The sequence below is a fragment of the Saimiri boliviensis genome, chromosome 2, assembly GCF_048565385.1.
Source record: "Saimiri boliviensis isolate mSaiBol1 chromosome 2, mSaiBol1.pri, whole genome shotgun sequence".
Lineage (NCBI taxonomy): Eukaryota > Metazoa > Chordata > Mammalia > Primates > Cebidae > Saimiri > Saimiri boliviensis.
The window spans coordinates 169,500,871-169,526,715 of NC_133450.1; the positions used below are offsets into that span (position 1 = coordinate 169,500,871).

The 25,845-nt window shown below is 46.2% G+C and overlaps 1 long non-coding RNA gene across 1 annotated transcript in view; it reads right to left on the reverse strand.

Annotated features, from left to right (window-relative positions):
• LOC141583728 (uncharacterized) overlaps positions 1–24,124 on the reverse strand; it is a 66,596-nt gene extending 42,472 nt beyond the window's left edge. Inside the window, exon 1 of the long non-coding RNA XR_012516584.1 lies at positions 24,043–24,124. This is a non-coding gene — a long non-coding RNA (uncharacterized LOC141583728). The remainder of the gene's footprint in view (positions 1–24,042) is intronic.
• Between the last annotated feature and the right edge of the window lie 1,721 nt (positions 24,125–25,845).

Genomic DNA, 25,845 nt, shown 5'->3' on the forward strand with positions numbered 1-25,845 from the left:
AAGCCAGCTGTGGGTGAGGATGTAAAATGGTACACGTGCTACGGAGCCCCCTCAAAAAGTCAGAAACAGAATTACTGTATGATCCAGAAATTCTACTTGGTATATGCCCAAAGCAACGGAAGGCAGAGTCTGGAGGAAATATTTATGCACATGGAAAGATGCTCAGAGCAGCATTATTCACAATAACTAAAAGGTGAAAGCAACCCAGTGTTCACTGACGGCTGAACAGATAAACAAAATGTGGTATTATCATACAACGGAGTACTATGCAGCTTCAAAAAAGAATGGAATTCTGATACATTCTACAACATGGATGAACCTTGAAGACATTATGTGAAGTGAAATAAGTCAGGCACAAAGAGAACAACACTGTGTGATTTCACTTATGTGAGGTACCTGGAGTAGTTAAATTCATAGAAACAGAAAGTAGAATAGAGATTACCAGGGGCTGGAGGGATCCAGGGCCTGGAAGGAGTTACTGTGGAATGAGTGGAGTTTCAGTACGGAAAGACGGAAAGGTCGAGAGATGGATGGTGGTAATGGGTGCCCAGTGATATGAATGTACTTAACGCCCTTGAATTGTCCACCTAAAAATGCTAAATTTGTTGTTACATACATTTTACAACCGAAGGAAAAAAAAAAAAACCTAAACAGAAAAAGAATAGGTGTACTTAGAATGCCACTTGCACGAATATGAGGAATGATCACAGTAATCTCTCCAGAGCCTTAAGACCTTTCCCTTTTCTGGCTTGTTTATGCCGTAGAGGATGCTCAGCCCCATGGTCTCCATTCTCATCATCCAATAAGGAGTGTCTAAGTAAGTGTCACTGCTGTAACCACATGTAATTTACAAAAATAATATTTCCTCCTTACCATTGGTACTGCCTGTGGCTGCACGCTGAATGGGAATCATTTCAGAAGGTTCCAGCTGGCCTTCCTCAGAAGATAAAGAAAATCCTCTAAAGGATGATTTCAGCATTTCTGGGATCTGCTAAGAAGAGCGTAATGAATGTTGTAGAACAAACCAACTTAAAAAGGTGGTGGGGGTAGATATTGCCGACTTGGAGAAATCCCCTCTACCCTCTTTATACCAAAGGAGCCATATCTCCATCTTATAATAAATGCAAACTTGGAAAGGCTCACAAGCCGGCCTGCCTCTTCAGCTAATGACAGCTTCAATTATGGGGCCTAATCCTGCATTCCTGACACTCCCCTTATTCCTGCATAACTTCCAGGGGAGTCAAAGGGCCCTCCGCCCTGGCCCTGGTGAGGGAGACATTAGTTATGCAGGAGCAGTGCCTGGGGCGTGCTGGCAAATTTAAGGGTCTGTTCATATAACTGCACACACTTGGAAGCCTTAAATCCTCATACTTTGACTCTTCACCTTACACTGAAATAAAAAGCCACAGTAACTCCATTAAAAAATATAAAATTCCTCTACAGGAAATGAATACTAGTTTGCTTCCAATTTACATTGGTTTTAGGTTTCTTCTTCCCACCCCCTTTTAACTTTTAATGTTGGTGTTCCATCTCATGGAAAATATTTTCTATAAGGAAAAAAAACACACAAGCATCATGCAGGGTCTTTGCATTTTATTTACTAAACTGGGCAAAACATCTTTGATTTGCTGGCTCTTCTTACTCCCCGGTAAATCAGTGGGAATTCCTCACAAACACAAGCTTGGCTTAAGTCACTCTGTGGGGACACCTAATGACCTCTGGCTTATTGAGAAGTGGCCTTGTTTTATATACTAATCATCCACCCAGCTATATTAGTAACGAGTCCATAACTCATTTTTATCCTAGGCACACACTGTGCATTATCAGTCTCCTAATTAATCCCAGACAATTCAGGGGGCAGGTATTCTTAGTTCTGATTTTCCTCACTGCTCCTCAAGCCAGAGAGTCAGAGAGTCGGCAAACAGAGGGTCATGCTCTGTGTCCCTGAGGCATGCCCCTGTGTCCCGGCCCAGAGCCCACTCCACCCCCAACACCCTCCCCCTGGACTAGGGAAGCCCTGGGAACCAGCACACCTCTGCTGATCTCTGAGGCCGTGGGGCTTCCTCAGGGGAGAAGGAACCTGGGGTCAGCAGACATCCTGCTAGCCTGCTTAATGGACAAAGTCAACAGAAGCTTCCCCAGAGGCAGAAAATAAATTCAAAGCCTTGGTAGACAGCAAGCAGGCTGGTCTCTGTGCTCTGGGCAGCTGAGACTCCCACACATTTGCCCCAAGCCTTCATTGCACTCACCTTTGTCTCCAGGGATGCAGGGGAGTGGCTCCGGCCTCTCCTCCCCACCTCTCTGAAGAGACGAAGACACAGAACACATTGCTAGGCATCAGTTCCAGAACACTGACCTAGTATTAGCTCCTTTTCAAAAAGCAAGACACAAGCAATTGTACGTTTTCAATCATTTCACTGCTTATTTTTAATGTCCCCAGTTAAAAGGGGAAAGGGGCAGTTGTGGAGCACTTGCTATAGCCAAGCTCTCACCTTGAATGCATGATCTCATTTGATCTTCAGGCAACTCCATGAGCTAAGTACCACGAGTCCCATGTTACAGATGAGGAAACTGAGACGCTCCATATCTGGTCCAATATCACACAGCTGGTGAGTAGATGAACTAGGCTTTCAATCTGGGCCTGCCTGAGCACAAAGCCCATCTCCTTGTCCCGTAGAACTTCATTTAAGGCTCTATGCTAGCTAAGAATCTAAGGGTTCCTGTGCTTGAAAAATGTTTGTCCGTGAGTGTCCAGTATTCCTAAATGGAGTATAAAAATTGCTTCTGCTTTATTTCTTTGTAAAAATCACCATAAATCACGCCCCCAGCTTCCCTTTCTCCCCACGTTCTCAAATCTGGCAATGTGAGTGTTCAACCATGAGCATTGGCATCTATAAACGCCTTCGAAAGAGGACCAGTCCTTTTCACTACTGGGGCCCTCCAGCACTGGAAAACCTTCCCTTGTTGGATTTAAAGGACCACTAGGCTTGGGGTCAGGAGCTCTGTGTTCAAATTCCAACTTCCCCAAGCCTTGGTTTTCTCATCTTTAAACTGGACATAATAATACTCATATTGCTGCTGTCTTTGCAGGGTGATTGTGAAACAATAGTCCTTCCCAGCCTCCTTTCTAAGCTTCTTTTCTAATTAGCACATTTTGGACGCCCTCGGTACAGCGGTCTTGACCGTCTCTCTTCTCACTCCATCCCCCTAGGCAATTCTTGTTCACCCGAATAGTGAGGATGTCAGCACTCCACCCAGCTGCCCTGGGATCTCTTTTCAGGGTTTCTGTGCCCCACCCCTCACCAGCTGTGGTGTGCTTTCAGCTGCACCTGCAGCCCTTGGAGAAGGAAGAGGTGGAGGAGGATTGCCCTCCGGGATTGCCCAGCCCCTCCCATTGAGGTTCCTTCACAATAGTTGAGGAAGCTGTGACTTATTCACCAGAGCCCCCAGGAGAGCAGGCTAAAGCCTGTCCTCTGCAGGGATTACCCCTTGATAATACCTTACCCTGAGATCATCTTTTGCTCGGCTTCTTCTCTTTCCCTGCTCCACTCCCCACTCCCTGACCAGTCTCCCAGGGGAACACAGCCTTAATAAGTAACTTGTACATGACCCCTCATCTCAGGCTGTTTCTAAGGACCTCCTCCAAAAATAATAACGGTTTCTGTTACACCTATTCTTGGCTTCTCCGAGCTCAGACCCAAGCATCTAAATTGCTCCTTGACATCTTTCGTCTTTCTCAATGGCAGCCTCAAGGTCAAACACCAAGAACAGAACTTGTGATCTTTCCATGTTCCCATTGCCTTCCAGTGTTCCCCAGTTCAGTGACCCCTCCTCCTGCGCCCCCTCATCAATCCTTCAAGGTGGAATCCTAGGAATCTCTCAAGGCTTTCTCACCTTTCAACCTACCTTCTTCCTCCCCGACTCCATACAAACCATCTTCAAGCTCCTATCATTTTCATCCCCTAAATATACCTAAAATCTATAAAATAAAATTCTCTGCATCAACTTCTACCATCACCCTGTCCAAGCCACCATCAGCTCTTCTCGAGATACTCATAATTCCCTCTAATACGTTTGCATACCTCTCTCTCTGTTTCCAACATTAGTGATCGTTCCAGTCTAATCATACCTACACAAAGCTCTTCCATAGATTTTTATTGCTCCTAAGTTAAGCAGGAAACTCCCAGCGAGGCCCGCCAGGCCATGCATGGTGCCAACCTCACCTTTCTTTGCACTCCAGCCCTGGCACTGGCCTCCTTCTGTTCTTTTGACCAGAAGGCTTTTCTTCTCTTCCTTTTCATTCTTCCAGGTCTTCCACTCAGCTCAAGCATGGCCTTCTTATCTCCCTGCCTAAGACAGATTTCTTAATTAAGATTCCTGTAACACCGTGTACACCTTCTTCTTAAGACCTGCCACCGTTGCAAGAAGTTGCTGTCAAATGATTACAAGCATGGACCTGTGTGGTCACGTGGCTCAGCAAACCCAGGTCCAACTGCTCTGAGAACAAGTGCTGCATCCAGTTTTTTGCCACTTTATCCTCAGTAGCATCTAGCAGGCGCTCGGTGAACTGCATCATGACTAAATTTAGAAACTGCAGCACCACAGGAAGAGGATTTTAGGAGGGGTGTTTCCCTCAATACAAGCAGGAACAGTGTCTCTTCTGTCGCTGAGATCTTGCCTCAGGCTAGTGTGACCTGGAGAATCAGAGGATTACGCTATCAAATGACAAGTTATTCTCTCTGAAGATGGAAAGACATGAAACACATTGTAGGCATCAGTTCCAAAACATTCAGCTGGTATTAGCTCCTTTTTAAAAGGGAAGACACAAACAATTGCATATTTTCAATCATCTAACTGCTTATTTTTCAATGACCCCAATTAAAAGGGGAAAAGGGTAATTGTGGAGCACCTACAGCAGCCAAGCTCTCAGCCTGAATGCATGAGCTCATTTCAACCTCACAGCAACTCCATGAGGTCAGTACCATGAGCCCCATGCTACAGATGAGGAAACTGAGAAGCTACGTATCTTGCCAGTGTCATACAACTAGTGAGGAGATGAGCTAGGCTTTCAATCCAGGCCTGCCTGAGCACAAATCCCATCTTCTTGTCCTGTAGAACTCCATTTAAGGTTCTACTCAAGACAAAAATCTGGGGTTTCATGTGCTTAAAAACATGTTCATCTGTGAGTGTCCAATATTGCTGAATAGCGTATAATTGCTCCTGCTTTATTTCTTTGTAAAAATCACTATAAATGCTCTTCTCGTATCAGTAAAGGTTGTATTTTGAAACACTATGATTTAAAGTAGAGACCATGAGTTTGTGTATGACAAGCACCAGGCAGTATTTATTTTGCATATGCCCTGAAACTAGTAGGTGCTCAATAAACATTTGTGAAATGAAATTTGATTTATCTCATATTAAGATTAAATACGAGATGGAGATTTGTGGTTCCATTTATTTTCTTCTCCCAGCATTCAAGACCAAGAGTTGGATTTGTTTTAGGAAAATTAAATAATATATTTGGAAACACAATAGTGGCATTTTTCTCTTTAATTACTGCATAACTCAATTAATTACAGAGTGTGGGAATGGAAAGGAATCTATCTGAAGGAGGGCTGGTGCTTTTTAGCAGGAAAGCACATCCGTGATCTTCGTGTTTTATCCCATTCACTACACAAATCTGCGTAGCCCAAGGTAAGCAACATAGCTGAAACTGATTATTTGTCTAGGACTTTCTGGCAGGCCACAAGCAGTGACCATGGCCTCAGTATCCCTGTGACAAGGGAGGCCCCACTTTTGGAAAGAAAAAGGGTGTCCTTTCCAGCTCCTCTAGGAATCCATGTTACATGTGTTGTGTGCTTTATGCTTCTTTGTTGCCGGGTTTGTCTTGTTGAAGTTTGCCTTGATTTGACAACCCTTACAGTCTAGTCAGATTGAAGGGACAGAAAATAAATATCAAATTCTCAGCCTTGGAAAAGGCTCTCGATAATGTCACTCAGAGCCAGCGTTTTGGCCACACTGTATGCTCTAAACAATGCCTTTATACATTAACTTTAGGACTGAAGCCTGCTGCCCTCATTCTAGAATGTCCTGTCCCAGATCATTCCTCCTCCTGGTACAGGTCTCAACTCAATGCCATTTACCCTGACCACCGGTAAGAGGCAGGGCTTTGCACAGCTGTGCATTGGTTTCCAAGCTCTCATCAGTCTCTGAAATTAGCTTGTTTATTTTTCTGTTTACTTGTTTATCTCTTTCCCCAACACTAAAATGTCAACCATGGAAGGGCAAGGATCTGTCTCTATTTCTCCCCCCTCCCTGGACCTACAATGTGCCTGGCACATTAAAAGCACTCAAGATGACTTGTCGTTTTCGTGGATGAGTAATGATTTCATCTGAGCATCACGGTCCACTTTAGAGCAAGAGAATGCTCACCTCCGCTTTAGAGATGAGGCACCTACATCTCTGCGACACTCAGTGATTAGCCTGAAATGACAGGCAGGCCTGTAGCAGAGTCATGACTCGAATCTAGGTCTTCTGTCTGTGATCCGGGAAGGAGAGTGAACTTTTGCCCCAAATTTAGGTCATGCAGGTACTCTTAAAAACAAGGGCCCCATCGAAGATTATCAAATGCCAGCTGCTTTGGGTATAAAGGCCTGATTCAACACTGAATCTGTTCCCTGTACCAGAGACGAAAACTCATCTACAAGATGAACTTGCAGGTGTGGCCCAAGACTGCTTCCTGCAGCAGCTTCTGCGCCTCTGCCTGGGACCCGCGCTCAACCCTGCCTGGCCTTGCCCTCGGGCCACGCTGGCCTCTAGGGCCGTCATTCCAGGAGTCTCAGGCTTGGCTCTAGACTTCTGGCAATTTTTCTGATGTCCTAATTTCTTGATCACCTGTGCTGACACGATCCGATTTCCTTCAATATGTCTTTTTTCCACTCCTGGGAAATTTATGTCTGCTCCGGCATATGTCCCCATCTTCCTTTGTGAAAAGAGAGGCCAGGAGCAGGAGTGGGGGAAAGCCTTTTAATATTTTTTTAGCAAGGTCTTCATGTTCTATCAATAAATTGCCTCTGCTGCTTTTAGAGGCACTGTTGGCTCTTGTACTGACCTCTTGTTCCTTCTGTACTTGAAAAATGCCTTATTATTTATCTTAGCCTCTCTCGCAATCTTTTCATTCCTCACCTTTGCTTTCCTTATCATGTTTTTGCACTTTCTTAACTTTGTGCTGTAATTTCTCTAGCTGAGTCGCTGTCTGATTTTTTTCATGGTTTCTTGCTTTCCTACTTTTGATTACTTCTCCTACCACTACCACGTCGTCTTTAGAGCTATTTGTTTGGCCTGTTCTCTACACTTCGTGTATTTGTTGCTAGGTAGCACATGTTTTCTTTGGGCAGTTTCTATTCATTTCTCTCTGATTACGCTCTTCCATCAGTGGCTGTTCTTTTCAATCTCTTCCTGCCCTTGGCTTTTCTTGGTAGGAGCTGACTGCTTTATTTGATCTGGGATCTCCTGCATGTCCTTCAAAGAGGGTCCTAACGCCTGCTGAGTTTTACTTGGGGTGTGTATTCCTTTGCTAGGGTTACTCTAACAAAATACCACAGACTGGGTGGTTTAAGCAACTTTTTTTTTTTTTTTTTTTTTTTAACATCTTTGGAGTTTGGAAGTCCAAGATCCAGGTGCCATCAGGGTTGGTTTCCTCTGAGGTCCCTCTCCTTGGCTTGTGGAAGGTCACCCTCTTGCTGCCTCTTCACAAGGACTTTTCTTTATGTGGGCACGTCCTTTGTGTCTCTTTTGGGTCCATATTTCCTCTTCTTAAAAGGACACCAGTTAGATCACATTAGGGCCCACCCTGATGGTTCCATTTCTAACGTAATCATCTCTTTCAAGGCTCTAGCTCCAGCCCAGACTAAGACACTACTCTATAGTGACCGCAATTTAGGACCCTCTGCATACCTATGGAATTTGGACACAAGGTGAGCCCAGTTCTGACATCTGTAACATCTCTGTTCTCAGTTGTCCGACAAAACAGCATAGTGAGTGTGTCTCTCTCCCACCATGGGAAGCTGCAGATAACAGACAATCACAGTGAAAGGAAAACCGAGAATGAAGGTAATGGCGGAAACTACCAGGACAATCAAAGTGTATTCAGCCTTACAGGTGCCTGATGCTATGCTATTTTCTGGAATTGCAATGGTAAACGCGCTTACATATGATTAACATGTTTACCCTTATTTTAGGATTTAAATTGTGATGGAGAGAGTCATATTAAGATAAATTTGTATAATATTTTCGGTGTTAAGATAAAGGTTTGTACAGTTGGAGCACAGAGAGCCAGTAGTCTGTTCTGGATGCTGATGGCAGATTTCCTGTGTTTCCAGAGTGTTCACAGGAGTCCATGCACCACAGTAAATATGCCAGTCACCCCTCCCCATCCACGCCCACTCACACCTTGAAAGGTGACATTCAGCTGGGTGTGCCAGCTTATGCCTATAATCCCAGCACTTTGGGAGGCCAAGATGTGCACATTGCTTGAACCCTGGAGTTCAAGACCAGCCTGAACAACATGGAGAAAACCCATCTCTACAAAAAATTATCCAGGCATGTTGGCAGGCACCTGTGGTCCAAGCTACCTGGGAAGTTGGGGTGTGAGGATTACCTGAGCCTGGGAAATCCAGCCTGCAATGAGCCAATATTGCACCACTGCACTCCAGCCTGGGTGACAGAGTGAGACCCTGTCTCAAAAAAAAAAAAAAAAAAAAAGACAAACCAACCCAAATGCCGATCAGTGATAGACTGCATAAAGAAAATGTGGCACATATACACCATGGAATACTATGCAGCCATTAAAAAGGATGAGTTCATGTCCTTTGCAGGGACATGGATGAAGCCGGAAACCATCATTCTCAGCAAACTAACACAAGAACAGAAAACCAAACACTGCATGTTCTCACTCATAAGTGGGAGTTAAACAATAAGGACACACAGTCACAGGAAGGGGAACATCACACACCAGGGCCTGTTGGGTGTGGAAGGCTGGGAGGAATAGCAGGGAAGTGGGGTGCTAGGGGAGGGATAGCTTTAGGAGAAATACCAAATGTAGATGACAGGGTGATGGATGCAGCAAACCACCATAGCATGTGTGTATACCTATGTAACAAACCTGCGTGTTCTGCACATGTACCCCAGAACTTAAAGTATAATTTTTAAAAAAAAGAAAGGTGACATTATAATACCACCTGCACTTACCCCTTCTGGCTCCGGGCACCAATTTACCAATCAGATGTCAATGACCTAATCAGAGCCAACTGGGTTCTCTGTCCTGGGAAGTGGAGCGCCGAGGGATGGAGTCTGGTGTACCCACAGGATGATGGGCACTTGACCCGAAAGGTCATAGGGAGTTGGTCCGGAAGTTGGTGCCGGAGCAAGCCAGGAATGCCTATGAGGCAAAGACATGGGATTCCTAGGCCCCACGTTACAGGAGAGCGGACCTCAGGAAGATGGGGAGTGGACGAGGCACGGAGCTTGGAGAATGGAAGTCCCTGTGCCTCTATCAGGAATTGACATTGGATCATGGTTTCCTGGGTCCAGTCCCCATGGCATCCCACGACACTTCTCTCCTCTTCCCTCCGGGTAGGAGAGTCTGTGGTACCTCCGTAGTAACTTCAGCTAGATTAACTGAACTTTTTTGCCCTGCAACCAGAGCCTACATTACAATAACCTCGTGGTTACCCAACTCTAGTCTTTGGCGCAATTTTTCCTTCTTTACCGTCAAATGCCCGCTCAGTCTTCATTAACCAGACTCAGTGTCGCCACCTCTCCGAAGCCTTCGGTAACAGCTCTCTCCCTTATGATCCTTCAGGATTCTGTTCCTAAGCATTGTATGGCAGTGTAATTTATCTATTTATAAACATTTCACTCCCAGACCACAAGATCCTCAAGAGCAGAGCTCTTGTACCCACGAGGCACTCAGAAAATGTTTGTGGACTTGCCTTAGTGGCTCTGAGTTGGTTCTAGAAGCAGCCTGCCAGTCAATACGCCATCCTATCTGCTGCTCAACCTTCCAGCCACTTGAGGGGCTCTGAGTTTACACTGACCTCCCTGCCTCACCTCTTTACTCTCTGTTCTGTCTTTTCTCAGTCCTCCTGGTGTCCAAGCTTGCCTGCTTGCTGGGTCCCCTGCTCTGTGCAAACTTGACTATCTTTGGATCGGTGACAATTCCAAGGCGACCTCCCTGGGGCAGGGCACAATCTGTTTCCCAGGGTTCTAGAACTCTTTGCTGAGTTTTGGCTCCTCTTAATGGCTTTGTGTGGTTGCCTGGGGCCCATGCTACCTGTGTGTCTGCTCCTGACAGCATCCTCCACCCGATCAAGCCATCTGTTTATTTTGGCTGCATCTCCGTCTTTATGTTCCCTCTTCTGAGAAATAGTGAATGGTAGCTACTCCCTTTAATCAGCCAGAGTCACTACCTTGTCCATCCGGAGAAAAATTGACTCCAGGTCTGTAGCAGCTTTCTTGCATGGGAGAAACCATCAGTGCTCATTTGCTCAGCAAAAACAACAAAAACCTCTTGCTCTGCTGAGACAATTTTCCTTTATGGCTTGCAGGGCCCCCTAGCAAGCCCACCGGGTTTTCCTGCCAACTGCCAGCTATATATCCAAGCTGCTGACTCGCCCCCTGTCAGCCTGGGGCAGCGGGTGGCGATTGGAGAGTTTCACAGCCTCGGGATGTTTATTTGCTTTACTTTCTGTTCTCAGATGGTGGGGGTGGGTGTTTGTAAGAGGGGTTTCTGCCAGTGCACCTACTTTGCTATCCTCTGTACTGATAAGTGTGTAATCGCCTGGGAGAGCAGGGACTTAAACACACTGGGGCTCTGACACTTTCGTCTTCACCTTACGACATCTTTCTGACCTCTGCTTTTGGGAGGGGGGATAAAAAAAGACAGAGACAGATTCAAGTTCAGCCTTGAGAATTTCAAGATGGACTCTCTTGCCTGTCTCTGAACCCCACCTCTGGTGTAGATAGCTCTGCATTTTTATAGATGCTGTGACCTTCCTGTTGATTGGTCTGGAAATGGAGTAAGAACTTCCAGCTAAAATATCCCTGGCTGGTTTCACGTGCCCAGGCTGTTTCTGATCCCCGCAGGAGTGAGCGCTGGATGTCTGGTGGATGCAAGTCTGCTCAGGATGGATCAGTCTCTGGAAAGGCTCCTCCTTGCTTAAGATGAAAGAAACAGCACTCTGCCAGGCAATATCTCAGACCATCCCTTCAACGTCTGGCTGCAGGGCAGGACATGGACCAAGGAATGAAGACAGCTTCCAGCCAGGGCTGAGAGCCCTGAGTGACAGCCGGGGAGTGGACCGTGCCTGGCTTGACTTTCTTCTTCTCCATGGCTTGCTTCTTTCTCCATTAGGAGATCTCAGCACATCAAAATATTAGCTAAGGAGATACTTTAATCTGAGGACAGAGTGACACCTATTTAAACTAACTTATCAATGAAGACAGCTAGAAGGTTTTGCACCTGACCATAAATGATACCCCAAAGCTGTTCTATGAAAACCTGATTTTGTGATTTGGGGCAGCCTAAAAGTATGTGTAATGAAAGAGAAAGAGCACTTAACCGGGAGTCAGGAGCCTTAGTTTCTAATGCTAGGCTGATTATTAACGATGTCACTTTGGGCAAATCATTCTATTTCTCTGGCTTCATTAGTGACCTCAGTGGGAGCAGCCTTAGCAGAAAAACTGACACAGTAATTGCCAAATCCATAGGCTAATTTTCATTCCTCATCCTCCTTGACAACTCCTCCACGTTTGGCACTCTTAATGGCTCTTTTCTTTCTCTGAACGGTCTCTGCTCTTGGCTCCTGGGACCCAGGCTCTGTGAATTCTTCCCGCTCTCTCCCAGCCCTTCACACTCTTCTTCTCTATCCCCCACCATCCCCAACCCAGCACTGCCTGTCCATTGCCTGGTGGTGTCCCCCAAAGCTGTCTCTTTGCCCCTCTTCACCTCACACATATGTCTCATGGATAATCCTGTCCACTCCAACAGATCCAGCCACCATCACTTTGCAGGTAACTGCCATATCTCTCCCTCAGAACTCTGCCCACCTCTCTCCCGAAAGCGGACCAGCCTTTCCAGCAGCCCAGAAGATGCCCTGTCTAGTTACACATTGAACACTTCAAACTCAGTCTCCCTTGACCAAACTCATCATCTTCTGGCATGTGTCCAACCCAGCCCTTGAACCTGAATCCTTGGGGTAGGCTTGTTCTGCCCTGTATATTTCACTCGGTTTCAGGAGCTACGTTGTTTTTCAAGCCCGACTTTCCCTAAAAAGATGCTGCTGCCAAGTCTACCTGAGAGCCATTCCTGACGTCTTCATGCCACTGGCTGCTGCAGTTCAGGTACTCAGGGGCTGTCACCTGCATCTATGAAACAGTACCAGAAGGAGTGAAGAATGGGTTTAGCTGATATTGCAGAAAGCTGAACTTGCTGTGGCTTTCACCAAACAGAGTCTGATCTTTTTCTCACACAATAAGAAATCCAGAACCAATATGGCAGCCCCACAATGCCTCCAGGAGCCCTGCATGCCTCCTGTCTTTCCAGTCAACCACTCTTGCCATATGGCCATCCTCAGTGTGCTTGTCACCTCATGGTCACAGAATGGTTGCTCTTCGTCCACATCCACATTCCAGGCTAGAAGAAAGGGAAGGGCAAAGGAGAAAAAGCAGCTGCCTCCTGAACCCGACCCCTTTCAAAGAGTTCTCCCGGAAGCTCTGCCCAGGGAAAAGTCACTTGACGTTTCAGTGGCCAGAACTGTGTGGTCTGACCACTCCCTCTGCAAGGAAGGTTGGGAATGGCAGTGGGGTTTTGTTTCTTTTGTTTTCTTTCACATGCGGCGCACATTGCCTCTCTGAATAAAACTGGGGTTCTGTTAGGAAGGAAGAAAATGAGAAGTGATGCTGAATCAGCAGATAACCGTGTCTGCAATAGCCTGGCCTTGGTCTCCCAGCAATCAATCTCTTCCCCTACTTCTCTACCCTCCATGTCCCTAAAAAGGGATTGGACCATATTGTTCCCCCGTTCAAACTATCTGTGTTTATTCCTTGTTGGCTACAGAATAAAGAACAAACACCATAGCCCCCAGTCTGGGTCCCATCTTCTTTTCTATGCCCTCCTCTTGTCATCACCCCTCCCCGAGAACACACCATAGACCCCACAGAAATCTCCGTGGTTTCCTCTTCCCACAATGCCAGGCCTCTGCGCATGCCATTCTAGTGCCCTACTGCCTTTCCCGTCGTTGGCCGTTTATTCAGCCCTCATTGCTGGGGAGGGAAGAGGTATGTATCAACTCAGATTTCTTCCTTAACCCTTAAAAGACAGACCTTCCTCACACTTCTGAGTCCTCCCCAGCCCCTGTGGGCTCCACTCCATGGGACAAGGTGCTCTGCCTGAGAAGACAGAGCCTAGCCTTCAGTGGGTTGTGTTCCCAGAGGGTGGGGTCACTGAGTTGAAAGAGAACGCAAATCCCCAAGCATGGTGTAGTCCACTTGTGGCTTTCTCAGGGAAGCCCTGGATCGCCCTCATTGCCCTTATTCACAGCTGCTCCCTTGCGTAAAGCACCCTGAGTGGGACACCTGTGATCTAGGGCAGCAGCCTGTCCTCAGCTGTTCACCCCACTTCTGTGATTCGTCCATGCAGCTGCTTCAGGAAGTCAGCTCAGAATCTTCTCAACAGACTTAGAAGTCTTTCTTGTCCTCTCTGTGGACAGCCTGAGCACAGGGTCCCAGCACTGCTCTCATGGAAGTTAGGGCCCCCAGGCCGAAGGTGTGTATGTGAATTTTTACCAGAGCTTTGCATTGTGGTAAAAGCCTGCACTAGTCATCTAATAAAATCAGTGCTGTGTTTTTCATACAGCTAGCAGGCGTCCCCAGACTTTTTACACAGGGGGCCAGTTCACTGTCCCTCAGACCACTGGAGGGCCGCCACATACTGTGGTCCTCTCACTGACCACCAGTGAAAGAGGTGCCCCTTCCTGAAGTGCGGCAGGGGGCCTGATAAATGGCCTCAGGGGGCCGCATGCGTCCCGCGGGGGCCATAGTTTGGGGATGCCTGACTAGGGATTCTTGCATGCAGACAGTGGTGTGCTGATCAATGTTTAACAGCTGGCTCCGGGGGCAGGGGTAGCTGTAGGAGAAGAGCTCTGGATTTTGGAGATTGCCAATGTCTGCGGTGTAAATACTCCCACATGGCTAAATTCAAGCCACCAATGCAATACAACTGAAAATGTAGTAGGAAAGAGTTAGGCACAACTGGCTCTCTGGGCCAGTTTGATCTGGCTCCAGGGCAAAGCAGGAGACCCCAACAGGGGAAAAGGATGTGGGTTCAAATCTAAACACCAAAGCCACACCCAGAGCTCAGTGACCACCCCCTTAGCCACACCTTCTCTAAACCTACTTCCATCCTTCAAATGGATCCCTCCTTTCCTGGCGATTACACAGCTCTCTGATGATTCTTCTCCCACAGCAGTGTTTTAAAAAATCTTCTTTTGGACGAATGAGTTCACTTTTCATTGACGCCACCAATCATTGACGCCACAGACAGTGAAGGCCTTTCGTGAGCAATGCCCTATTGAATCCTCGTCCGATTGAGGAAGCCGCCACAACTTGGGTCACCACTAGGAGTCACTCTTTAGCATCGGGAATAGACAGGGAGCCTCAATAGCACTTAGCACATAGTAGGGCTAAATGCCCAGGTGTCAAACACATGGAGGAACCACCAAATGTGGGTTAGATGCCCCTTCTTGGGGGGTCCCATAAATCGTGGAATCAGCAGACGTTATCATCCTGTGTACCTACATTCTGTAGCGTCATGTGGTAGGGTGTCTTGTGAGTAGGCAGGATGTGCGCCACCTCTGGGTTGTTCACTGGAGTATTCTGAAACCTAGTACCATGCCCAACACGAAGGAGGTACTAATAGACATCTGCAGCATGAGAGATGGGGCAGAATATGCAGTACTCTAAAATATTCCCTAAGGAGGCTTAGTTTCTTCTTTCATTTTCTTCTTTTATTATTATTACTATTGTTTCTCCCACAATATTTCTGCTTTCAACATGGTGGTACCAAAAGAAAAAGAGAGAGAGAGAAAGAGTTCAATGAATTGCAGCTTCCAGCTGGTTACTGTTATTATTCAAATTTTGGCTTTATCTTTGCAGGCAACTGCTGCCTATGATTTAAGCTATCTCTAACTGAGCAAGGGGCTGTGCCCGTCCACCCACTTGTATTTCCAGAATGCACTTTGCTATGTCAATACACATTACTTGTCACATTGCCATGAGTCTGAGAAGTTTGATCTCCGCTCTTAGATTGTTGTCATGTGTCAAATCACACAGCCCAGGGGGAATGACTCCATTGCGCAGGAAAAGCAGACGTCCAGCCGTGGTCAGACTGCCTCAAAGATAAACACTGCTGCGTAGACCAAAAGAAGAAAGGTCGAAAAACAATCTGAGGCCTCAGACACTGTGAGCCTTCTTCACTTTCCTTTTCCTGCCACTCTGAGGCTTCAATTTTATCAGCATGAGCAAATATACATTTTTCTTTGAACTGACCTTTGAGAGCTTGTCCCACAATATGGGACAAACTTGAGTAGGTGGCCCCGTCATTGGTGAAAAGGGGTGGTACTATGATACCCTCAGCTGGAAGCTGAGTCTGTAAGCCTCCACCCACAGTCCCCTGCTAAATGAAATCTCAGAGAAAACGTAAAAATATGACCAAACTCAGGGAAGAAAAGTCCACATCAGGGAGTATGAGCTACTCAAGCACGAAGGCTGAGATCACTGTTTGCTGCTGCTGCTGCTGGTGGGTTTTCTTTTCTATTTTTGGAGGTCGGCTAAAAACAAACAAACAAATGAATACTAGTTGTTCTCATGAAAGAAGGAGAGGGCAGAAGTCAATCTCCTGTTTAAAGACACCCACACACTTGAAGCAGTTTCCTAGAAAGGCAGATACAGTGCAACTGGGTGTCGCTTAGCACACTCACAGGGCATTTTTACAATACCTCCCAAATCCTCAACGGCTGATCCCGTGGTATGACAGCAGCATGCCACCCTCATTGCACCAGACAAGGATTAGGGAGTAAAATTTGTCATGTATGTAAATTGTAATCACGGTGGATGGTTGTATGTGCTCATTTAGGCATTTTAACAGTGTGTGATGCTATCCTCTCCACAGGACTAATAAGCATTAGCCATAATGAGGTCAGTCAGTCAGGCATTATCAGGGGATTTAATTGGGACATGGGTCTCTGCTGAAGTGAAAATTAATAACTTTTGTCAATGTTCTGGTGAAATGTACTGTCTTATTAAACTATGAGGGTCAATTAGAAAGCATTATGTAATAAAGTCCCCAGCAGCAGAACTCAAATTGAGTTATACCACAGTCATTATTCCAGGGCGAATGCATTTGAAAATGGAAAACCAGAGTGCCATATGGAGGATTTGGGTCAGATTTACAAGCATTGCATGTTAAGGCTTCCACAAGAAGGAAACAATTAAACGTAATACCGAAATAAATCAGCGTGCCGAGCGGGCTGTGCAGGGCCGTGAGCCCCGGGCGGGCCGTGGCCCTGGAGTTGTGACACTGCAAAACGGCACAGTGTCGGGGGGTTTGCAGGGGCTGTGCCAGGCAGCGCCGGCCTGCACATCGCTCCGAGTGCTTAAAATCTGGGGCACACCTGGAAGCCTCGGGCCTGCACACGGACTCATATAAATAACTCTTTATTGTGTAGCTATTAAGACGAGAGATTGCTTTTATTAAAGTGCAAGTTATTGTGGCACAGCAAATTAAAGAATTTTAAAGCATACTAAACAGGCCACTGCTATTCCCCATTCGGTCATGTTTTACGGTTCTTTAGATGGGCAGTGTATTGGGAGGGAGATATAGAGTCTGTGCCGAGACTGGAATCTGACACACGGTTCGGGCACTTTTTCGGGCCAGGAAGGATTGGGAGTGTGGAGCAGAGCTGGTGAGGACCTTGTCCCGGGCCTGAATGTGTGTGTAGGGGTGGGGGTTGGTGTGTGGTGGCGGAGAGGCAGATGTCCCTTCTCGTCTGGAACACTGGGGAGGTGACTCTTGTCTGCGGCATTCTGATAGAGAAGGTCATCTTCACACGGAGCAGAGTTTGAGAGATGGTCTTCAAATAAAGTAGTTAGAAGTTGGAAGAAAGGGAGGGAGGGAGGGAGGGAAGGAGGCCTAAGTGCAGAGGGCGGCAGTATCCCATTACTAAAGAATTACAGCTTCCTCCAACTTTCTTATCTTGACCAACCCCATTCTCTCTGAACTTCTGCTTCACTAGTGAAGTGAGCTAGGGTCTGATTGTTTCCCCATTTATCCCCAATGTTGATTGTGTTTCTCATTAAAAATACATCGCAGGAATGCCCCTTCTTGGCCCCACATCATCCTGGGACCTAGCCTGTCCCCTCCCTCCCACCTCCGTGACTACTGCCCCAACCTGAGCCTCTGCCACCTCCGGCGAGGCCCGGCAAGGCCCGACGGTTGCAGTTTTCGCTCTAGCCCGCTCCTACCCCTTCTCTTCTCAGCAGTCACAGTAATCTTTAAAACACACGTGTCTGACCATGTCACTCCCCTACTGAAAAATCCTTCCATGCCTTCCCTTTGCACATAGGATAAAACCCAAATCCTTTCAATGGCCCTCAGAGCCCTCCCTGAAGTGTCAGGGCTCACCTGCAGGCATGCGTCCCCTCTCACCATCCCCTCAAGTTCTAGAACATATGAAGCTCTTCTTCTACTCAGAGGTTTTGCCCATGCAGTTCTCTGAGACTGGAATCCTCTTCCTCCTGACTGCGTGTGGCTGGTGCCTCTCAAGCTTAGGTAATTCTCTGGGAGGCCTTTCCGAACCATTCTACCTAAAACAGATCCATCCAGAGCTCTCTGTATCCTCACCCCAGGGGGGTTTCTACCATAGTACTTACGGTTTCTAATTTAAAAACAAACCAGACAACAACAGCAAAAACGAAAAACAGTCTTTTTAATGGCCTACTCCTTTTTTCTCCAACATCTTCCGTGATCTGAAATTCTGTAATGGCCAACACTGTATCTGTTTTGTTTTCTGCTGAATCTAGTAATGGGGACAAACAGCAGGTGTTCATTATATGTTCAGTAAGTGAACAACTCATTGAATTAGAAGGTTGCCTTAGTAGAGAATCTAAAGCTTATCCATCTCAACCTCTTTATTTTACTGAAAAAGTATTTCTGAGAATGGTGAGGTAACATGTACAAGGAAAACCGTCAGGAGAGTTGGGGGCTAGGGTCTGGTTTACCCTCAAAACGTTAGTTTCTGGCAGGGCGCCTGATGACTCATGCCTGTAATCTGAGCAATTTGGGAGGCCGAAGCAGGTGGATCACCTGAGGTCAGGAGTTCGAAACCAGCCTGGCCAACATGTTGAAACTCCATCTTTACTATTAATTTAAATACCAAAAGAAAACAAACAGAAAACTAGTCAGGTGTGGTGGTACATGCCTGTAATCCCAGCTACTCCAGAGGCCAAGGCAGGACAATCTCTTGAACCCAGGAGGCAGAAATTACAGTGAGCCAAGATCACTCCACTGCACTCTAGCCTGGGTGACAGAGTGAGACTCCATCTCAAAAGGAAAGTTAGTTTCTTACTTCCTTTGCCCAGTCACGTAGTCCTATTTAACCACACCTTGAATTTACCTCTACTGCAATAAACTGAATGTTTCTGCCCTCGAAATTCATATGTTGAAATTCTAACCCCAACATGATAACATTAGGAGGTGGGGCCTTAGGGAAGTGATTAGGTCTGAGCAGGGAGCCCTCGTGAGTAGGATTGGTCCCCTCAGAAAAGGGAACCCAGGAGTTCTCACACCTGCTTTCTGCCATGTGAGGACTCACTGAGAAGTCCGCAGTCTGCAGGTGGAAGAGGGTCCTCACCAGAACCCAGCTGTGCCGACACCCTCCTCTCACACCCATGACCTCCAAAACTGCGAGAAATAAGTTTCCGTGGCATAAACGAAAGATTACACCTTTGGTATTTTGTTACAGCAGGCTGAACTAAGGCAATCATCCTAAATTCTGCAGTGAAAACATGTTTAAAATAAATGCAAAGACTAAGGCTGCGCTATCAAGAAGGAAAGAAACGATTGATTTCTGGTACGTTCATGCGATGGAATACAGTGGCCTGAGAATGAGTGAACCAAACCTAAAGGCATAAAAACTGTCAAAGCACAAACACATAACATTGACTTAAAACAACAAGTCCCGAAAGAATACATACATGGTGATGGCATTTACACGGAGTTTAAAAAATAAGCAGAACTAAGTGATATGTGGTTAGTGGATATGTGGTCAAACTATGATACAAAATAGGAATAAGCAATACTGTTTTAAAAAATAAAAACACCATTCAGATAGTGGTCCCTTGCCATGTGTTCAGGTGATGGAAAGGAAAGGGGCCGGCCTGAGCAAGAGACCGGGGAGTGGAGGGTAACAGCGTTATTTATCTTTAATTGGGTGGAAGTGTCACGGCTATTCATCTATTTCTCATGCTTCCCTGTTTGTAAGTTTATATTTAGAAAACAATTGACAAGTTGAAAAAAAACTAAAACGAACATGATTTCACCTTTGCCCAAATACACCCCATGTTGGCAAGAAGAGCTTCCTCCCCCTCCTTCAGGGACGCCTCAAAGAGCTTCACCCCAGCTGCCCATTCACTTTTCTTGTTTCTGCGGAGGGAAGACCGATACTCATTTTCATCTTCAGGTCTACCAAATGAGAACTGAGGCAGAGTATGAGGTGAGTCTCTGGAACCCAGAACAGCACTCAAGGGGCAAATGCTTTATACCTCAGCGGATTCGCTCATGCCATTTGCATATAATGACCCCCTGCAGAACAGGCCTAATGAAACAGTATCAGTTTATAAGGCAGGCGACAGGTTCAAAAACCAGATCATCTTTGCACCCAAGCTTTCATTCTCTGACTGTGCTGGGGACAACCACAAAAGCCACGTATTCTAACATTACCCTGCGTGTGTTCATTTCTGAGTCTCTTATGAGGCTCTGTCACACACATGACCTCATTTGATTCTACTCATGACACGGTGTGGAAGACACAGAGCAGATATTTTAGTTCTCATTTCAAGAATGCTGTTTCCTATATATTTTGATGCCTTTCTTCCAGCTGTCAACACCCATTTAATGCTGACAGAATAGAATCCCTGCAGCCTGTTCCTGTGCCAGGTCAACACTGTACAAACAAACAAACAAACAAACAAAAACAGTGTTTGGAAGATGATGACTTTGGGGGCATCCGGCAGGGCCCCTAAGCAAAAATTACCTCCTTACTGGTCCTTCCGCTATTAGCCAACTATTCCTTGCTATCTTCAAGGCCTTGTCACCTTTTGCAATCCCTTATTAAAATGCAAACACCCCTGAAAGTAGCCACTTCGAAAACCAACCCCTTAATGATCTTCCGTGACTGAAAGTGGGTAGGAAATGGGAGCCGGCACCAGGGAAGGGAAGGGGAATGAATGAAGGAGGAAGAGAAGGAGACAAGGAAGCCCAGAGGCAAATCATGCCAACATCGCCCTTTGGTCCAGGGCAGCCTCGTCCTGTGTTTCTGCACAACCTCATTGATGTCACGCTGTCACTTGACTTGAGCCCCTGGACTTGCCGCTGGCACAGAATGCCCTGAGGTGGCCTGTCCATGTCCCTCTGATGATCTGCCACATGCTGATGTCTCCCTCCTTGAGCAATTCTGCTATGTTTGTGGAGGAAGTTCCCACCATAAGGGTTTCTGGATCATTTGTGTTGCTGGTCTCCCTGGGCCATGCTTCTGTTTCCGGAGAGAGTTTTGGCATTGGGCTCCTTCTGACACGTCAGGCTGAAAAGCGAATTTCAGCCAAGAGTTCTGTTGTTTCATTGCAGTTATTTATGAGAAGCTGGTATTTTCAGCTCACAAAGACAATATGAAATTTCAAAACCAAAACATTATCAAGCTATTGGGATACTAGTGAGAAAATAGAAATTGCAAAGTGTTTCTCAAACAGTCTGAATAATTTTCCTTCACTAGGTTTTCCCCAGGAGTAATAACAAATAGAAATGCTACTTGTCTTTTGGAATCTTTTTTGCTGAAAAGTACGAAGTGATTCCAGAGATAGTCTGAACAGAGGGACCCCATCAGCACTTGGTCCTATAGGAAAATGCAATCTGTCTGTACCTTCTTCCCAAGGGGACCAGCGAATGAATGAAAGAATAAATGAATGAACAAACCATTCAGCTACACACACTGAATTTTACAGAGCAAATGCCTGCTAGTCACGCGTTTCTACCCTAGCTTGAGGCCCAATTATTTCTTTATCTAAATAATGTGGGTGTTTTCTTTGATCATATATGTAATATGTGCTCATGATAAAATGCTTAGAAGATACAGAAAAGTATAAAGAAGAAAATAAAAGTCATCCATACTCCTACCCCACAGAAAAGTCTTATTAATATTCAGGTTTCTATCACACACCTGCTCTTCCAAGCTCAGACACATTACATGGCTAAGATCTTGCTGTATATACGATTAGTATCTGTATTAGACAGAATTCTAAGATGGTCCCAGAAGCCACATGCCTTTCTGTAATGCCCTCCCCCTTGAATGTGGGCAGGTGAGACCTGTGACTCTTCTGGGCCATCACTCTCCTGATTTGGTTATGTTCCAGGGCATGACTTTAAGAGAGGGAGATGATCCTAGGTTGGCCTGACCTGTTCAGGTGAGTCTCAACAAAGATTGGGCTTTTCCTGGAGACCGCCACGGAGCATGAGAGGGACTTGAAACAAGGGAGAGTCTCCTTTGGTGGCTGTGAAGATAGAGAGCCCCACATGGCCCAGAATGCTAGAGACCTCCAGGAGCTGAGAGCAACCCCAGTGGACACGCAGCAAGGAAATACGGACCTTGAGCCTACAACCACAGGAACTGAATTCTCCCAAAAATCTGAATGAACTTGAAAGAAGAGCCCAGCTCTAGATGAGAACACAGCCTGGCCAACACCTTAGTTTTGGTATTATGAGACCCTGGGCAGAAAACCCAGTCAAGACTGCTGGGGCTTTTGACCTACAGAATCATAAGATACTAAATGAGTGTTGATATAAGTGGCAAATAAAATCATTTTTGTTATGCAGCAATAGAAAATAATATAACGTTCTGTTTCTTCACTTCACATTACCACTTGGGCTTTGTCTCCTATTAGCATTAACTAAAAATTTAATATCAATGTCCAACGTATATATTTAGATTATAACCCACGTAATGAATCTGCATTTTTGGGCATTTAAATGTAGCCATTACAGGCCTTAGGGATTTGTTATTTGAAAGTTGTGTTGTGTTGTTTTGTTATTTGTGTTTGTTTTGACTTCTGTGGTCACATGAGAGAAAGATGAAGCTTTAACCCCTGAGAGAGAGAAAATGTACTTCTGAAAGGTTTGTTTTGCTTATTTGAAGGGGAGTATTGTACTTTGTGAGAGGGCTTTGTGTTTCAAAGGCAGAGGCCCTAGACACCTGTAGGCTATATTGTCCAAGGAAGAGGATGAAGGATGTGGCCTGCAAACGTTCAACAGATGGGCTCCTCCCTGGCGAATGACTCCCCAAGACTCGGTAAAGAAATAAGACTTGAACTGTGACCTGTGGTAGAGACACGGCCCTATCTGAGCCCAAAGGTCTGGGTGACTTCAGAAGGGCATTGCTACGTGGCTGTCTATGTGACTGACACCACACACTATGGCTAGAGAGGCTCTGCCAACCCAGCTAGGGTGGATGAATTCAGAGCTCTTACCACCCTTGGTTAGTACAGACTTCTCTCAGATTTCATTTCACTTTAGAAAATAGAGAAACGTGGCGTTTCATACATTCCTGGGATGTGGGACATTCCTACCTGTTTCAAAAATAGTACTATGATATATAATTCCACATAAATATATAATCATTTTTATTATTACTTTAATAGATTTCTAGCAATAAATCCAAAGACATACACATTTTAAGGTTCTTTATATAAATGCTAAAATTAGCAGATATCTAGACCTGTAAGCAAAAGTATATATAAGACGCTAGATTCATCATAAAGTCTCTCTTTGCCTTCTGCCCCCAAACATCCTGACATACCAACTTCTAAAGATCTAAGGCCCACAAAAGCACATCCAGGCGCTGGCTGGGCACTCATCAAAAAAACCAGCGGTGTGCAGACTACACTGCATAATCGCGGTGACAGGCAAGACCTGGGGACATACATGCCGCCTCCACCACCCATGGGCTGGGTGAGCTTGTGTAGTTAACTTCCTGGGGCTTCCATACAAGGTACCACAGATGAGGTGGCTTCAATAACAAACAGACGTTGTCTCATAGCTCTGGCAGCTAGAAGTCTGTGATCAGGGTGTTGGGTGGGTCGCATCTTTCTGGGGACTGTGAGGGAAGGGCCTCGTCTAGGCCTCCCTCCTGGCAGTCACCGGCATTCCTTAGCTTACAGATGGCCATTCTCCCTCTTCTCCCTGAGTCTACACATGGTCTTCCCTCTGTGTCCAAATCTCCCTGGTTTTTCCATCGGTCATATTGGATCAGGACCCAACCTAATGACTCCTTCCTAACTTGATCATCCACAAACACCCTTTTCCCAAATAATGTCACATTCACAGGTAAGGAAGGTTAGGATTTCGACCTATAATACCTTGACAAGTCACCTATACTCTCTAATGTACTGTTTCCAGATTACATCAGCAGGCATGACGCTGCCTTCCCCACTGTGAGGATTCAATTTAGATGACAAGTGAAAAGATAGGTAAATGATAGGTAGAGCATTTACCGAATGCCTGGCCCATGCTTATTACTCCATGAATATTGGCTATCAGTGAAAGTTCTTGCTAAAGTATCTCATGACACACACATGGGAGACACAGAAACCCATGCTCAACTGGGCAAGAATGTGCGTTTATGTGGCCCCCCAGTGTCCCTAGAGAAGATTCTCTCTTGCTTTTCTAGTGTCTTTTGCCTTTTTTAATCCAGCCTCTACAAGCAGGTTGTTTGCCCAGACACAGACCTCTCTCCCGCAAAGCCCACTTTGGAGATTGGCGCCCGCCTTCTGCTGCTAGTTAGTTGTTTGAAAAGTGCTGACGCTTCTCTTTATCCACCGTGCCAGGACTCCGTGCCAAGGCTGCCCACACAAGCAAGGCTCACCCTGCATGCCAGGGTTTCAGAAAGTGGACCTGGCATCAACTAAGCATAGGAAGAGAGGCCCTTGTGATGCAATCCTCACACACACACACACACACACACACACGCGCACACACCCCGGCCAGAGACCAGAGACTCCAATCAGTACTTTTAAAAGGAATAGAAATTGCTCAACCTCTTTGATGATATTCAAAGAGTCTTTTTTAATATATGAGAAAGCACATTCTAAATTCTTAACACATCTGGTGTCACCCGCTCTTTTTCCCCCCTCTAAACCCTCTTAATTCCATAATTTAGAAGGTCTTAAGACACCGAAGGATCTCACTGAGGCGTAATTGGGTATCGTGTGCGCTCCAAGTTGCGTCTGATGCCTCATCTCATCCCGGAAACTTTTCCACTGAGCTGGAAAAGAAAAAAGTCTGGGGGTTGGGGGAGCAAGGACAGTGCCCCGCCTGCTCAAGTGGACTCTGACAGGCGGGCTGAGCTGCCTGCAGGAAAATGTTTGCTATTCATTTTGCCCTGACACTCCAGGAGAGGAGCACAATTTCTTTTGTGATTGGAGGTAATGTAATCTACAGGAAAATCAATGTGGGCTGACAGGAGAATCGCCCAGCTGATCTGCAGACCAGAGACACTGAATCACAGCAGCTGAAGGCAGCGTGGCAGCGAGGCAGCTTCCGCAGCCTCCGGGAGAAAGTGGTCTTGGAAAGCTCACACCCTGGGGTGCTCCTAACCCCAAAGGAACCCGTGGACCCAGCTGCCCCAGCCACCAAGAGCTAAGTAGCAAAGGACTCAGTTGTCAGGACAGTGCTAGGGGTACAGAGGGCCATAGCATGCCCTGCTGAGTTACTGAGAATAGACGGAGACACACAGAAGAAAGAAGAGAGACAGAGAACCTGCGACTGTAAGATACAGACAGAAAGAGATAGGGAGTGAGAGACAGACAGACACACACACAAAACAGGGACTTCCGTTTTAAATTGTCTCCTGCTACAAATTGTCCTTTACTACTTTTTAAATTAAAAATTCAGGCTATGTACCCACCATCCCCAAACAGCAATTACTTCAGTAACCAGGAAAGAAAATGTTGCAAAAATAAATAAATAAGATAGACTTAACAAAAACTAGCTCTTGCCACCCCAAAAACATCTGTGCATCTGCTGGCCCCTCGCTGGCCTGGTTCAGCTGACTTCAGCACTCACAGCAGCAGCGGCAGCGGCACCAGCAGCAAAGTTAGCAGGTGTCACCCCAATATGGCTGCGCACTGCTTCCCAGGACTCAGAGACATAAATCAGAACAACGGGCCCAGGCTACCCCTCCCCATATGTCTCCTGTACCTAAGCCACAACCCTCACAGCCTTCTGGCCCTTGGACGCTGGCTTTAAGGCATGACACACCCCCCCCCCCCCAACTTTGGAGGTGAGGGCGCTTTTTTAGAATCTGTGTAACCTTTCTGTGTAGTCAAAACACCCAGGCCATTTATTATTAATACCTGAAGCATGTGGAAAATCACATTTGGGAAAGGAGTGTATTAACTAACAGCCAGAGCCCAGACGTGGAGCACTGGGAGACAGGCCGGCGGTTCCCACTGGTGCCCGTCGGT